The sequence below is a fragment of the Euphorbia lathyris genome, chromosome 5 (assembly GCF_963576675.1).
Source record: "Euphorbia lathyris chromosome 5, ddEupLath1.1, whole genome shotgun sequence".
Taxonomy (NCBI): Eukaryota; Viridiplantae; Streptophyta; class Magnoliopsida; order Malpighiales; family Euphorbiaceae; genus Euphorbia; species Euphorbia lathyris.
This window is the reverse complement of record NC_088914.1, coordinates 32,089,178-32,101,521: the sequence shown is the minus strand read 5'-3', so window position 1 is coordinate 32,101,521 and position 12,344 is coordinate 32,089,178. Positions and strand designations below refer to the sequence as shown.

Sequence of the window (12,344 nt, the reverse complement as noted above, 5' to 3'; positions counted from 1 at the left end):
ATTTCAATCTAATCCTAATTTACCAAAACCAATTCCATCAACTAAACGTATTTCTTTTATTAAACCTAAACACGTGATTAAAACCGAATCAAATAAAGTTTTAGTTAAAAAGCGTTCCCTGTGGGTTCGATATCTTTTATTACTACAAGCGTATACCGTGCACTTGCGAAAATCGCTCAACAAGTTTTTGGCGCCGTTGCCGGGGAACGCCAAAATTTTTGACAAAATTTTAGATTTTTCGTGTTTTATTTCGAATCTAGGTTTAAACATACTTATTTTAACTTTTATAATTTAATAATTTTCATTTACTAATTTATTTATTTTTCAAATTCTGTTTTGTAGGTAGTTTCGGTTCGTGCAAGATTTCAGGTTCATGCGCAGTTCTCGAAGTTCAGGCATTGTACCAGACCCTATAGACCCAGAAATTGAGAAAACCATTAGGAAGAACAAGAAAACCAAGAAAAACAAAAATAAGACTCCAGTAAAAACATATACCGAGCCAGAAAAAATGGTAGACCCACCAACACATATGGATTACGCTAGGCCAGGTGTGGCCGGTGTGACCAATAGTATCGTTAGACCCAGAATCACCGCAAACCAATTTGAGATTAAGCCAGCTTTGCTTAATATGTTGCAAAATAATGTAACATTTTACGGGTTACCTAACGAAAATCCTAACACCCATTTAACAAATTTCCTTGAAATTTGTGACACTTTTAAAATCCCAGATGTGACTGCAGAAGTAATCAAACTTCGCCTCTTTCCTTTCACTTTGAAGGATAGAGCCAAAGAATGGTTAACTTCTATGCCAACCGCAACTTTTGCCACTTGGGAACAATTAGCCCAAGCATTTTTATCAAAATATTTTCCTTTAGCAAAAACCGCAAGAGTCATAAAAGAGTTAACATCTTTTTCTCAAAATGATAATGAGACTCTTTATGAAACTTAGGAACGTTTTAAAGAACTTCAACGTTTATGCCCACACCACCAATTACCCGCTGAACTTTTAATGCAAACATTTTACAATGGACTAAATCCTACAACTAGGGGTTCATTAGATGCTATGTCGGGAGGGCTATTTATGAAAAAAACATCAGCCCAAGCGAGAGAGCTTTTGGAGGAAATGGCAATCAACAGCAGTATGTGGCCCGCGAAACGTGGACATATGCCGGTAGCAAAACCATCATCCTCAACCACACCATCAATTAAAGGTATAGTTGAACTTGATCCAGTCGCGATGCTACAAGCCCAATTTTCTGCTTTATCGCACAAAATTGACAAATTTATGGCACCACGCCATAAAATGGTAATCCAATCCAAACGGATTTGGATTACGAAAATATGAGTGAGATCGAACAGGTAAATTTTGTCCAAGGGCAAAACCAAACTAATAATCCTTATTCTAATACTTATAATTCTGGATGGAGGAATCATCCTAACTTTAACTGGAAAGATAACAATAACAATAATGCTAGTGCTAATCAAAATTGTACCACTAATTATCAAAATCAGTCAAGAGATACGATTAGCACTCTATCTTCTAAAATCGACAAGTTTATAGATGCTATCAGTGGAAAAATAAGTAATCACAACGATGGTTTTAAACGGATCGAAAATAAATTCGATCAGCTTATTAAAAACCACTCATCTAGCATCCATAATTTGGAGGTTCAAATTGGTCAACTTGCTAAATCAATTCCATCTCGAAAAGAGGGGAGTCTTCTCGGCCATACGGAGGAAAATCCGAAAGAGCAGGTGAAGGCTATCACTCTTCGTTCAGGGAAAAATTATCAAGGGCCTGAAATGCCCAAAGATGCAACATTACCAGGAACTGATTTATCAAAATCCAAAGAAGATATCTTAAACATAAATAGTTCACCATTTGACACAAGTACCAAAACTTTTGTACCCAAGCCACCTTTTCCGCACAAAGTTCGAAATAAGGACTATGATAAACAACTTCTAACGTTTTTGGATAAACTTAAAAATTTGCACATCAATTTGACATTTATCGATGCAATCAAACAAATTCCTAACTATGGTAAGTTTTTAAAAGATTTGATTTCAAAGAAAATCAGTTGGGAAGGAATTTCATCCATTTTGTTAACTGAAGATTGTAGTTCAATAGTATCAAGTAATTTGCCCACTAAACTCAAAGATCCCGGATGTTTTACTATTCCGTGTAAGTTGGGAGATATTGAATTCCCAAGTTGTCTTTGTGATTTAGGAGCAAGTATAAACTTAATGCCATTGTCTATTTTTAACAAGTTAGGTTTAGAAGAAGATATCAAACGTACCAATATGGTTTTGCAATTAGCGGATCAAACCACTAAGAGGCCATATGGTATAGTTGAAGATGTTTTAGTCAGAGTCGATAAATTTATTTTTCCTACCGATTTTGTTATACTAGACTTTGCATATGATGTAAATTGCCCTTTAATTTTCGGTAGACCGTTTATGAACACGGGACGCGCTCTAGTAGATGTGTCGGAAGGGAAGGTAGTTTTAAGGATAGGAGAAGATAAGATCGAGTTTAATATGAACAAAGCGATGAAATACCCTATGGAGAAATTCGCTTGTATGAAACTTGATTTAGTCGAGGAATGTGTCAATGATGTAATTCAGAGTGAAGAAATAATTGAGCCTATAATAGGTGAGGAATTAGAAGATAAGGACCCAGAGCCTTTGATTCGAGAAGATGGACCAGTTCCGCCTTCAATTGTAACACCCCCTAAATTAGAACTTAAAGAGTTACCCAGTCATTTGAGGTACGCTTTCTTAGGCGAAGGCGATTCTCTACCTATAATTATTTCTAACAAATTAACAAATGATCAAGAAGAAAAATTGAAAGAAGTTGTTAGAAATAGGATAGAAAGTATGGGATGGCAAATTTCAGACTTAAAAGGAATTAATCCTAGTATCATGATGCATAGAATTCACTTAGAAGAGGATAAGCCACCTAAAGCGGATAGGCAAAGACGCTTAAATCCGAACATGAAAGAAGTAGTCAAAAATGAGATTACGAAACTTTTAGACAATGGAATCATTTATCCAATCTCGGATAGTGAATGGGTTAGTCCAATCCATTGTGTACCTAAAAAAGGAGGCATAATTGTTGTAAGAAATGATGAAGGTGAACTGATACCTACACGAACCACCACCGGTTGGAGGGTTTGTATAGATTATAGGAACCTAAACAAAGCAACTAGGAAAGATCATTTTCCTCTACCTTTCATTGATCAAATGATCGAAAGGATAGCCGGTCATGCATTTTATTGTTTCCTGGACGGTTATTCCGGATTCTTTCAAATTTACATTTACCCAGATGACCAAGATAAAACAATCTTCACATGTCCTTACGGAACATTTGCATATAGGAGAATGCCTTTTGGTCTATGTAATGCACCAACAACATTTCAACGATGTATGACAGCAATATTTAATGACTTCATTGAAGATATAATGGAAGTTTTCATGGATGATTTTTCAGTTTATGGAGATTCTTTCGATGCATGTTTACAGAACTTAGATAAAGTATTGTCTAGATGTGAGGAAACGAATTTAGTATTAAATTGGGAAAAATGTCATTTCATGGTAGATGAAGGAATTGTCTTAGGTCATAAGATATCTGAAAAAGGTTTAGAAATGGACAGAGCAAAGATTTCAGTTATAGAAAATTACCCCCACCAACCACTGTTAAGGGAGTAAGATCATTTTTAGGACATGCAGGTTTTTACCGAAGGTTTATAAAGAACTTTTCTGTAATCTCCAAACCACTTACTAATTTGCTTATGAAGGATTCAACTTTTGATTTTAATAAGGATTGTTTACAAGCTTTCAATACCTTGAAAACGGCTTTAGTCAGTACACCTATAATATCGAAACCCGATTGGAATCTACCTTTTGAAATTATGTGTGACGCGAGTGACTTAGCTGTAGGATGTGTATTAGGTCAAAGAAAGGATAAGAAACTTCATGTTATATATTATACGAGTCACACATTATCCGGTGCACAATTAAATTACACCACAACTGAAAAAGAAATGTTAGCAGTAGTTTTTGCATGTGATAAGTTCCGATCTTATTTGTTAGGATCTAAAGTTATCATCTATACTGATCATGCAGCTTTACGATATTTATTTGCTAAGAAAGATGCAAAACCGCGTCTTATTAGATGGGTTTTATTATTACAAGAATTTGACATTGAGATTAAAGACAAAAAGGGAGTTGAAAACCTTGTCGCCGATCATCTATCAAGACTTGAGGATGAAAACGGTCCCATCGGTGAAACATCAGGCATTCGAGATGATTTCCCCGATGAACATCTCATGCAAGTACAAAGTGTCATAACTCCATGGTATGCGGACATAGCCAATTACTTAGCCGCACATGTTGTGCCAGATGGATTGACTTCTCAGCAAAAGAAGAAATTCTTTTCAGAAGCTAAGAAATATTTTTGGGAAGATCCATTCTTGTTCAAAACATGCGGCGATGGAATACTTAGGAGATGTGTTAGTGAGTTTGAATATGACTCTATAATGTTGGAATGCCATGCTAGCGCTTACGAAGGTCATAATAGCATAAGCAAAATAGCAGCTAGAATACTTGAATGCGGATTCTTTTGGCCTACTCTGTTTAAAGATGTCCGTTCATTTATAGTCCGCTGTGATAAATGTCAAAGAACCGGGAATATAGGAAGGAAAGATGAGATGCCTCTTACGAACATATTGGAAGTTGAAATCTTCGACGTATGGGAGATTGATTTCATGGGTCCTTTTCCTACTTCTTTTGGCAAAAATTATATATTAGTAGCCGTAGATTATGTTTCAAAGTGGGTTGAAGCAATTGCAACCCCAACAAATGATTCTAAAGTAGTTGTTAAGTTTTTAAATTCAATATTCTGTCGATTTGGAGTTCCTAGAGTTATGGTAAGCGACGGTGGTACTCATTTCGTAAATAGAGGTTTTGAGTCACTTATGAAAAAATACGGAGTACACCACCGTATCTCTACGCCGTACCATCCTCAAACGAATGGTCAAGCGGAAATTTCAAATAGAAAACTCAAATGGATACTTGAGAAAACAGTTTCGTCTTCTAGAAGAGACCGGGCACATAAATTTAACGATGCATTATGGGCATACCGTACTGCATTTAAAACACCTATCGGAATGACACCTTATAGATTAGTCTATGGTAAAGCTTGTCATTTGCCGGTTGAATTAGAACATAAAGCATATTGGGCTATAAAAACCCTTAATTATGATTTGCAAAGTGCAGGGAAAAAGCGTTTGATTATGGATCTTTGGAGTTAGAAAAGTCCAATGGCGAACGATTTAAGGTCAATGGTAATCGTTGCAAGATTTATTTCGACGGAGCTCCAATTCAAGCAATTGAATCCATAGATAAATTCTATGAAAATTAATTTATATAGTTTTCATGTTTTTAATTTATAGTTTTTCTTATTTTATGTTCATAATTTTTATTCTTTATTCTTTTTAGTTTTTTTTTTATTTTTATTTCTATTTTTAATTTTATTTTCTTTAATTTTTATTTTTATTTTTATATTTATTTTTGTGTACAAATAAGTTTTGCTAACATTAAAATTCTTTTTAATTTAGTCATGTTTTGAAAATTTCATTAAGTATTAAGAAATTAAATATGCAGAAATCTCAATTGAGATTTTCCATGTTTCAGGATTTGGAAATCTCAGTTGAGATTCCCAAAATCTCAGTTGAGATTTTTTGTCTTTTTGCAATTGAAATAACTGTAAGGAATTACAGTCTTCTTTCTTTAAAATTTCTGTCAGTTGAATCAAAGAGGTATTACTTTGGCACCTTTTTCTTTTTAACAGACACAACCTTTCACTATTAGGTCTTATATATTCCTGTAGGATTAGACTTCTTCCATTTCATTTCATCTTTCTGAATTTCTTTCTCAAATTCTTCAATCATGCAGACTTCATTTTCTTTTCTCTCACAGACATGACTAAGTCTTTGAAAAATGTTCAAAAACACACTTCTGCTCAAAGCGGAAAAGTTGATATCTATGATCATTATGGTGCATGGTTTCCAATTTATAACCATGACGAAGGGAAACGCTTTCTGCAATTTAGATATGCTCAATTCTTTGGCATGATGTATATGGATGAGTTTCTGAACGAGGAACTCGGAATAAGCGAAGACATTGATCGATATCTTACTAATTTGGGTTGGACCAAATTTGTTTCTATGAAATTTCCTATTATTGGAAATTGGGTTCTGGAATTTTTCTCCACTGTTCGATTCGTCATTAAGAGACGTGTTCATCTCAGTTTTCGTTGTGAGGGGCAGGTCTTCACTTTTGGATATCCAAAACTTCATAATTGGTTTGGATTTCCACCCCGAGACACAACTCAACACCATCCTGGAAGGGATATGACTTCTAGAGATATATGGAGGATGTTAGCAGGATTTTGGCGATTCAATCCACGTCTTGCCTTCAACAAATCCATCAATTCTAATTCCATGCTGTATCTGCATAAATTCCTCTGTCACAGCCTTTTTGGTTGAGTCAGTAGCAATGTTCTGAAAGATACTGATCTCTATGTGTTGGGCGACATTTTCCAAGGCAACTCAGTGAACTCCTCGAAGATTCTAATGGAGGGTTAGTTGCTGCTTCCCGTTCGAAGAACCGGAAGATTGGGTTCGCCAACATCATTTGTGGAATAATTTTAGGAGCCAAGGGAACCATTTATGTCCCTTGGACTGATACGAAACCATTCCTTATTCTAGACTACGAGTTCTTGGAGAACGAGGGGCTTGTCAAACGAGTTTTTCGTTCTGGTCCAACATTCCTTTCTGCACCAGAGAGGCAAATCTTCATTCAAACGAAGATTAACAGGGCCAATGCACGTCGTCTGTCAACTACTTAGGGATATCATATGAGTATCTGTTTGGTTTTATAATATATATGAGTGTTTATATTTTGTGATTATATGAGTAAGATGTTTTTTTATGTAATATATAATATGGTATTGCTTTTATTTTAGATTATAATAAATAAAAGTGCATTAATTCTTTAGTTTATTTCTTTTATTTAAGGAACAACCCTTGGTTTTCCTTTAATTTAATGTTTCAGTTTTGTTTATCTCAGTTTCAGGGATTAATATTCACATTAATGTCACTTAATTATAAAAGGAATTGGTTTAGAAGTGTTAAACTCATAAAAAACAGTCCAATTTTACCTAGAATTTCCAAAATCTCAGTTGAGATTCCGAATTCTCAGTTGAGACAGCAAGAGGACCACTTTCAGCAAAAATTTCGACCCCCTACGTACTTGCTGTCGCGACTGAGATTTTGAAAATCTCAGTCGCGACTTGCGACTTCCAGTCACGGGATTAGGGGCGAATTTTACCTCTTTTCCTATTCCTACTCTATATACTTACCTATTCATCTATCCTAATCAATACCTATTACTTACACCTATTTAAATCACCTCTTTTTACACCAATCAATCATCTTTTCTCTTCCCAATACTAATATTCACTCATCTTCCCCATAAATCTTTACCCTATTCATCTTCTTCTTCCCTAATTCACCACCCTTATCTTTTACTCTTCCTTCCATCCTTTCATATTTTCATCTCCTTCACCCAAATTTCACTAAAAAAAATGCCTAGACAAAAGACTGTTGCTAACAAAGCTAAGGCCACCGAAGTCAATAGATTATGGGTTCAATATGGAGCACCGTTCGATATTACAACGGAAGCCGAAGGACGCAAATATCACCGATTTTCTAATAGCCAAATAGAGTTCGTCGACATGCTTTTTCTTGACACCGATACGGTAAACACACTTTCTTTTACCGAACGTATTTATGAATATCTTTCCGTTCTTGGTTGGAAACGATTTTCTAGTATGCGTTTTCCTAGTCTTAAATCGCATATTATTGAGTTTTTGGTTACTCTAACCTATGATAAGAAGAAAGGAGTTCTCTCTTTTCAGAATGATGGAGTTCGTTATGACGTTGGGTATGCGGCGATGAACCGTTGGTTTGGTTTTCCTACTCGGAATTTTTATTCCAAACCAAAGCCTTTTGATTCACACACGGTTTGGCAATCTTTAACCGGTTTAGATGTTTTTAATCCTAAGAATACATCTAGTAAGCTACTTAAGGATGATTGTATCTTTTTCTTTCACAAGTTTTTATCATTTTCCTTATTTGGTCGGGTTGAAAGTTCAAAAGTGCAAGTTCGTGATTTGGTTGTGTTAGATGCTATTTTTAAAGGTTTGACCATTGATAGTATCGAGATGATATTTACTAATTTAGTTCGAGCTTCCAAGTCCCGTAATAAGCAAGTGCCTATGGGTAATTTAATTACCGGCATTGTTTTGGGTGCTCGGGGTGAATTAGTGGATTATCAAAATATGCCTCATGTTGGTTTACCTTTCTTGGATCTCACGGCACTTCAAAGGGCCAATTTATTGGAGAAAATGGGACCGCCCGCCTTTATATCTTATGCGGATCGCACAAGACGTGTTTTTGCTACCATGAGTAGTGAAGCCTCGAGTTCTCAAGGTTTAGGTACCCAAGATGTTGAAGAGGATGATGAAGAGGAATTTGATGAAGAAGAGGAGGAGGAGGAGCATGTTGATGTTAATGCCACCGAGCAAGCAAATATGGAACCGAATGAAGAAGAACAAGTTGGATGGCAACGTGTCTTGACACAAATGAACGAGCATAACCGTCACATGAATTTGCAGTTAGATGAAGTCGTTGCCAACAATACCGAAATGAGTTCGAGGATAAACACGGTGGATGCCAATATCACTACATTGAGACGTGAGCACAAATCTACTCTTCGCCGGTTGATATCTTTCTTCCGACGCCAAGGAGTTGAGACTACGCCATCACCACCGAGTTCACCTTGATAGGTTTTATCATTTCCCTCTTTAACTCATTTTCGTTATTATTATTATGTCTTGATAAGTTCGGTACAATATTTTTAATTATGTTTGGTACAATTCTCTTTATTATTATGTTTGAATGTTATCGTACTATATTTTTACATTCTAATTCGTATGATTTTATTTCGTACTATTTTTCGTGTTTTATCACTTTTTGCACCAATTAGGACATGGTCCAAATTAAGTGTGGGAGGAGATATTTCATATTCATTTTAATTTTAACTACGAATGAATACAACGAATGAGAATGAATGCTATTTATTTATTTAAGTATAAATGCATGTTGTTATTCAAATTTTAAGTAAACTACATAATGCAACATTTTTCAAAAACAAATGCAACATTTTTATGTAAAGTGCAACATTTTTTTTAATAATAGCTATTTTTCATAAACATATATTTTTGTTAAGTATATATTTTTCATGAGTTTCAAACAAGTCAACTTTCAAAATAATGTTAAGCATATTTTAAGGTTATCATTATTGTTAGAAATAATATTTCTATACGGGCAATATTTTTACAAATCTCCGATACGATTTTATCAAACACGTCTCGAGTCAATGTATATAAGTAAAATTTCTTTAAATTCAAATCTCTATTTTATATCATGAATTCATGATAAATATAAATCTTATTTTCAATTTTCAATTAGGTTTATAGGCATAAATCAAACTAACAACTTTAGCTTTTTAGCTCGGTATGATTTTTCGTCTTACATTAAAAACCAATTGAAGTTTTTAAGGAAACTTTAGCCATAATACATGTTGAATTTCAAGTCAATATAGGATGAATGTGCTATTTTTCTTTCCCAATTTTATTTTCATGTTAATTAAATCAAGTAGTTGTATTCTTAACTTTTGGCCACGATTGAGACCACCCTTATCACAATCGAGGTATGAAAGGGAAGAACATAAAGTACCGTTTACTTTTGGCCACGATTGCGATCACCCTTATCACGGTCGAGGTATGAAAGGAACGTTCAAAATTAAAGCAAAATTAAACGTGTTTAAAGTTTTAAGTAACGATTGCGTCCACCCATGGCATGGTCGGTACCTCTTAAACGAACACAAAAGAAAATTAATTCATATAAAGTCACGGATGAGACCACCCTTATCACGGGCGTGACTAAGCAAATATATTAAACCTGAGTCCTTAATAAATCTACATATGTAATAGTTTAGGTTTGGGAAAGGAAATTTTGTGCTTAGAAATGCCTTGAGACGAAAGATTCGAAAACATGCGTGCTTACACCGTCCCAAATACTTCAATATAAAAATTGAGATACAAGACGAGTAATATATCTCTTTTACACTAGCTAGTTTGATACTTTGCGTATAAATTTACCATGAAAAGTTTATCTTTCGGTTTAACTAATTTAAAAATGGATATATGGATATATGTTCTATTTATAAAGAGATTGATTAAAGAATAAATTCAGTGAAATTTTGCTCGGGACTAGCAAAAGCTTAAGTGTGGGAGTTTGTTAAGCCCAAAATATACCTAAAATATCATATATAAATACGTTAAATTTACATTGAAATCGTGCTAATTATATTCATTTAGAATACTTTTACGTCTTTATTTACTTCTTTGATGCAAGATACTTAATTATTTGGTTAAATCCAAATAGGAGCTAAAACGGAGCTAAAATGGAGGAAAAACCTAAAAAACGTACTGAGAATGCATATCAGCCAGAAGAACGCTCAAGGAGGACGAAAAGCAGTCGAAGAGACAGGGAGATAACTCTCTATCGCGATTGAGATTTTTATAATCTCAGTCGCGACTTACGAAAGGCGTCACGAAAGAAGAACGAAATCTTCAACTCGTCCCTGTACCCCCTGTCGTGACTGAGATTTTCAGAATCTCAGTCGCGACAGCGAAGTATTCTGCACATAATTCACATGTTTTAATCCGAGAAACGCGACTGTTCGTTTGGATAAATTCGACCCTTCACCAGCAGACACGACCCATCATTTACAACCCTTCAACAACTATAAATAAGTGATCCATTTCAGAAATTGAGAGGTTGGAAAAGTTAGAGAAATTAGAGAAGAAAGTTATTATGTTGAATTTCTGATTCAGAAAAGAATCAGAAAGTTAGATTTCATTTCTGTGTAAACAAACTTGTTGTACACAAGTTGTTATTAGATTAGTTATAAACACAGTATTAGTTTAGTTTCTAAGGTTGATCAGAGACAAGTTTTCATTCTGGTAGTGGACTGACCAGTCTCTATTCCGAAGATTCAGCGAGAAGAATTGACGGCTGAAGCATATGAGGTCTGACAAACCTACGGAGGATGAGGGAAGGATTGACAACCCGGATCTCAAAGTTTTCGTTGCAATGCTATCCAAGTTTCTACTTCTCTGTTAACTTGTGAAAATTCACATTTCATTAATGATATACTTATTTATTCAATACATTCTTACTTTTGTTATTTTGATATTGTTCTGACAAAATGATTTTCAAAATGATAAATTGGTGTTTTTATTAAAACGTTCTATTCCATCTTATTCATATAAAAACTTTGTCGAACACTTGACAGATTTAGTTTTTATGGATGATATGATCGCTGATCGGGGCTTATCAGACATAAAATACTAGTTTGATTAAGGTAGCAATCTGCTCCGATCCAGAGAGATTTCTACGGTTCAAAGCCATTTAATTGAGTAAATCCCTATATTATTACATGTCCATAATCTTTACAAAGTTAAAGTTGCTTTCTTTGCTTTATGAAAATAAGTTTTATACCTACTATTTATTCCAATTACGGAAGTATCTGTCTTGTAATCAAAATCTCAAGACGGAACTGTTCTCTAAACTCGATATAATATTTCAATCTAATCCTAATTTACCAAAACCAATTCCATCAACTAAACGCATTTCTTTTATTAAACCTAAACACGTGATTAAAACCGAATCAAATAAAGTTTTAGTTAAAAAGCGTTCCCTGTGGGTTCGATATCTTTTATTACTACAAGCGTATACCGTGCACTTGCGGAAATCGCTCAACAAGTTTTTGGCGCCGTTGCCGGGGAACGCCAAAATTTTTGACAAAATTTTAGATTTTTCGTGTTTTATTTCGAATCTAGGTTTAAACATACTTATTTTAACTTTTATAATTTAATAATTTTCATTTACTAATTTATTTATTTTTCAAATTCTGTTTTGTAGGTAGTTTCGGTTCGTGCAAGATTTCAGGTTCATGTGCAGTTCTCGAAGTTCAGGCATTGTACCAGACCCTATAGACCCAGAAATTGAGAAAACCATTAGGAAGAACAAGAAAAACAAGAAAAACAAAAATAAGACTCCAGTAAAAACATATACCGAGCCAGAAAAAATGGCAGACCCACCAACACTTATGGATTACGCTAGGCCAGGTGTGGCCGGTGTGACCAATAG

General features: G+C 34.6%; 1 non-coding gene across 1 annotated transcript; it reads right to left on the bottom strand.

Annotated features, from left to right (window-relative positions):
* Nucleotides 1-886: 886 nt before the first annotated feature.
* Nucleotides 887-993, bottom strand: LOC136231575 (small nucleolar RNA R71). The gene has a single exon (XR_010689949.1). It is a non-coding gene; the product is annotated as a small nucleolar RNA R71 (small nucleolar RNA).
* Between the last annotated feature and the right edge of the window lie 11,351 nt (nucleotides 994-12,344).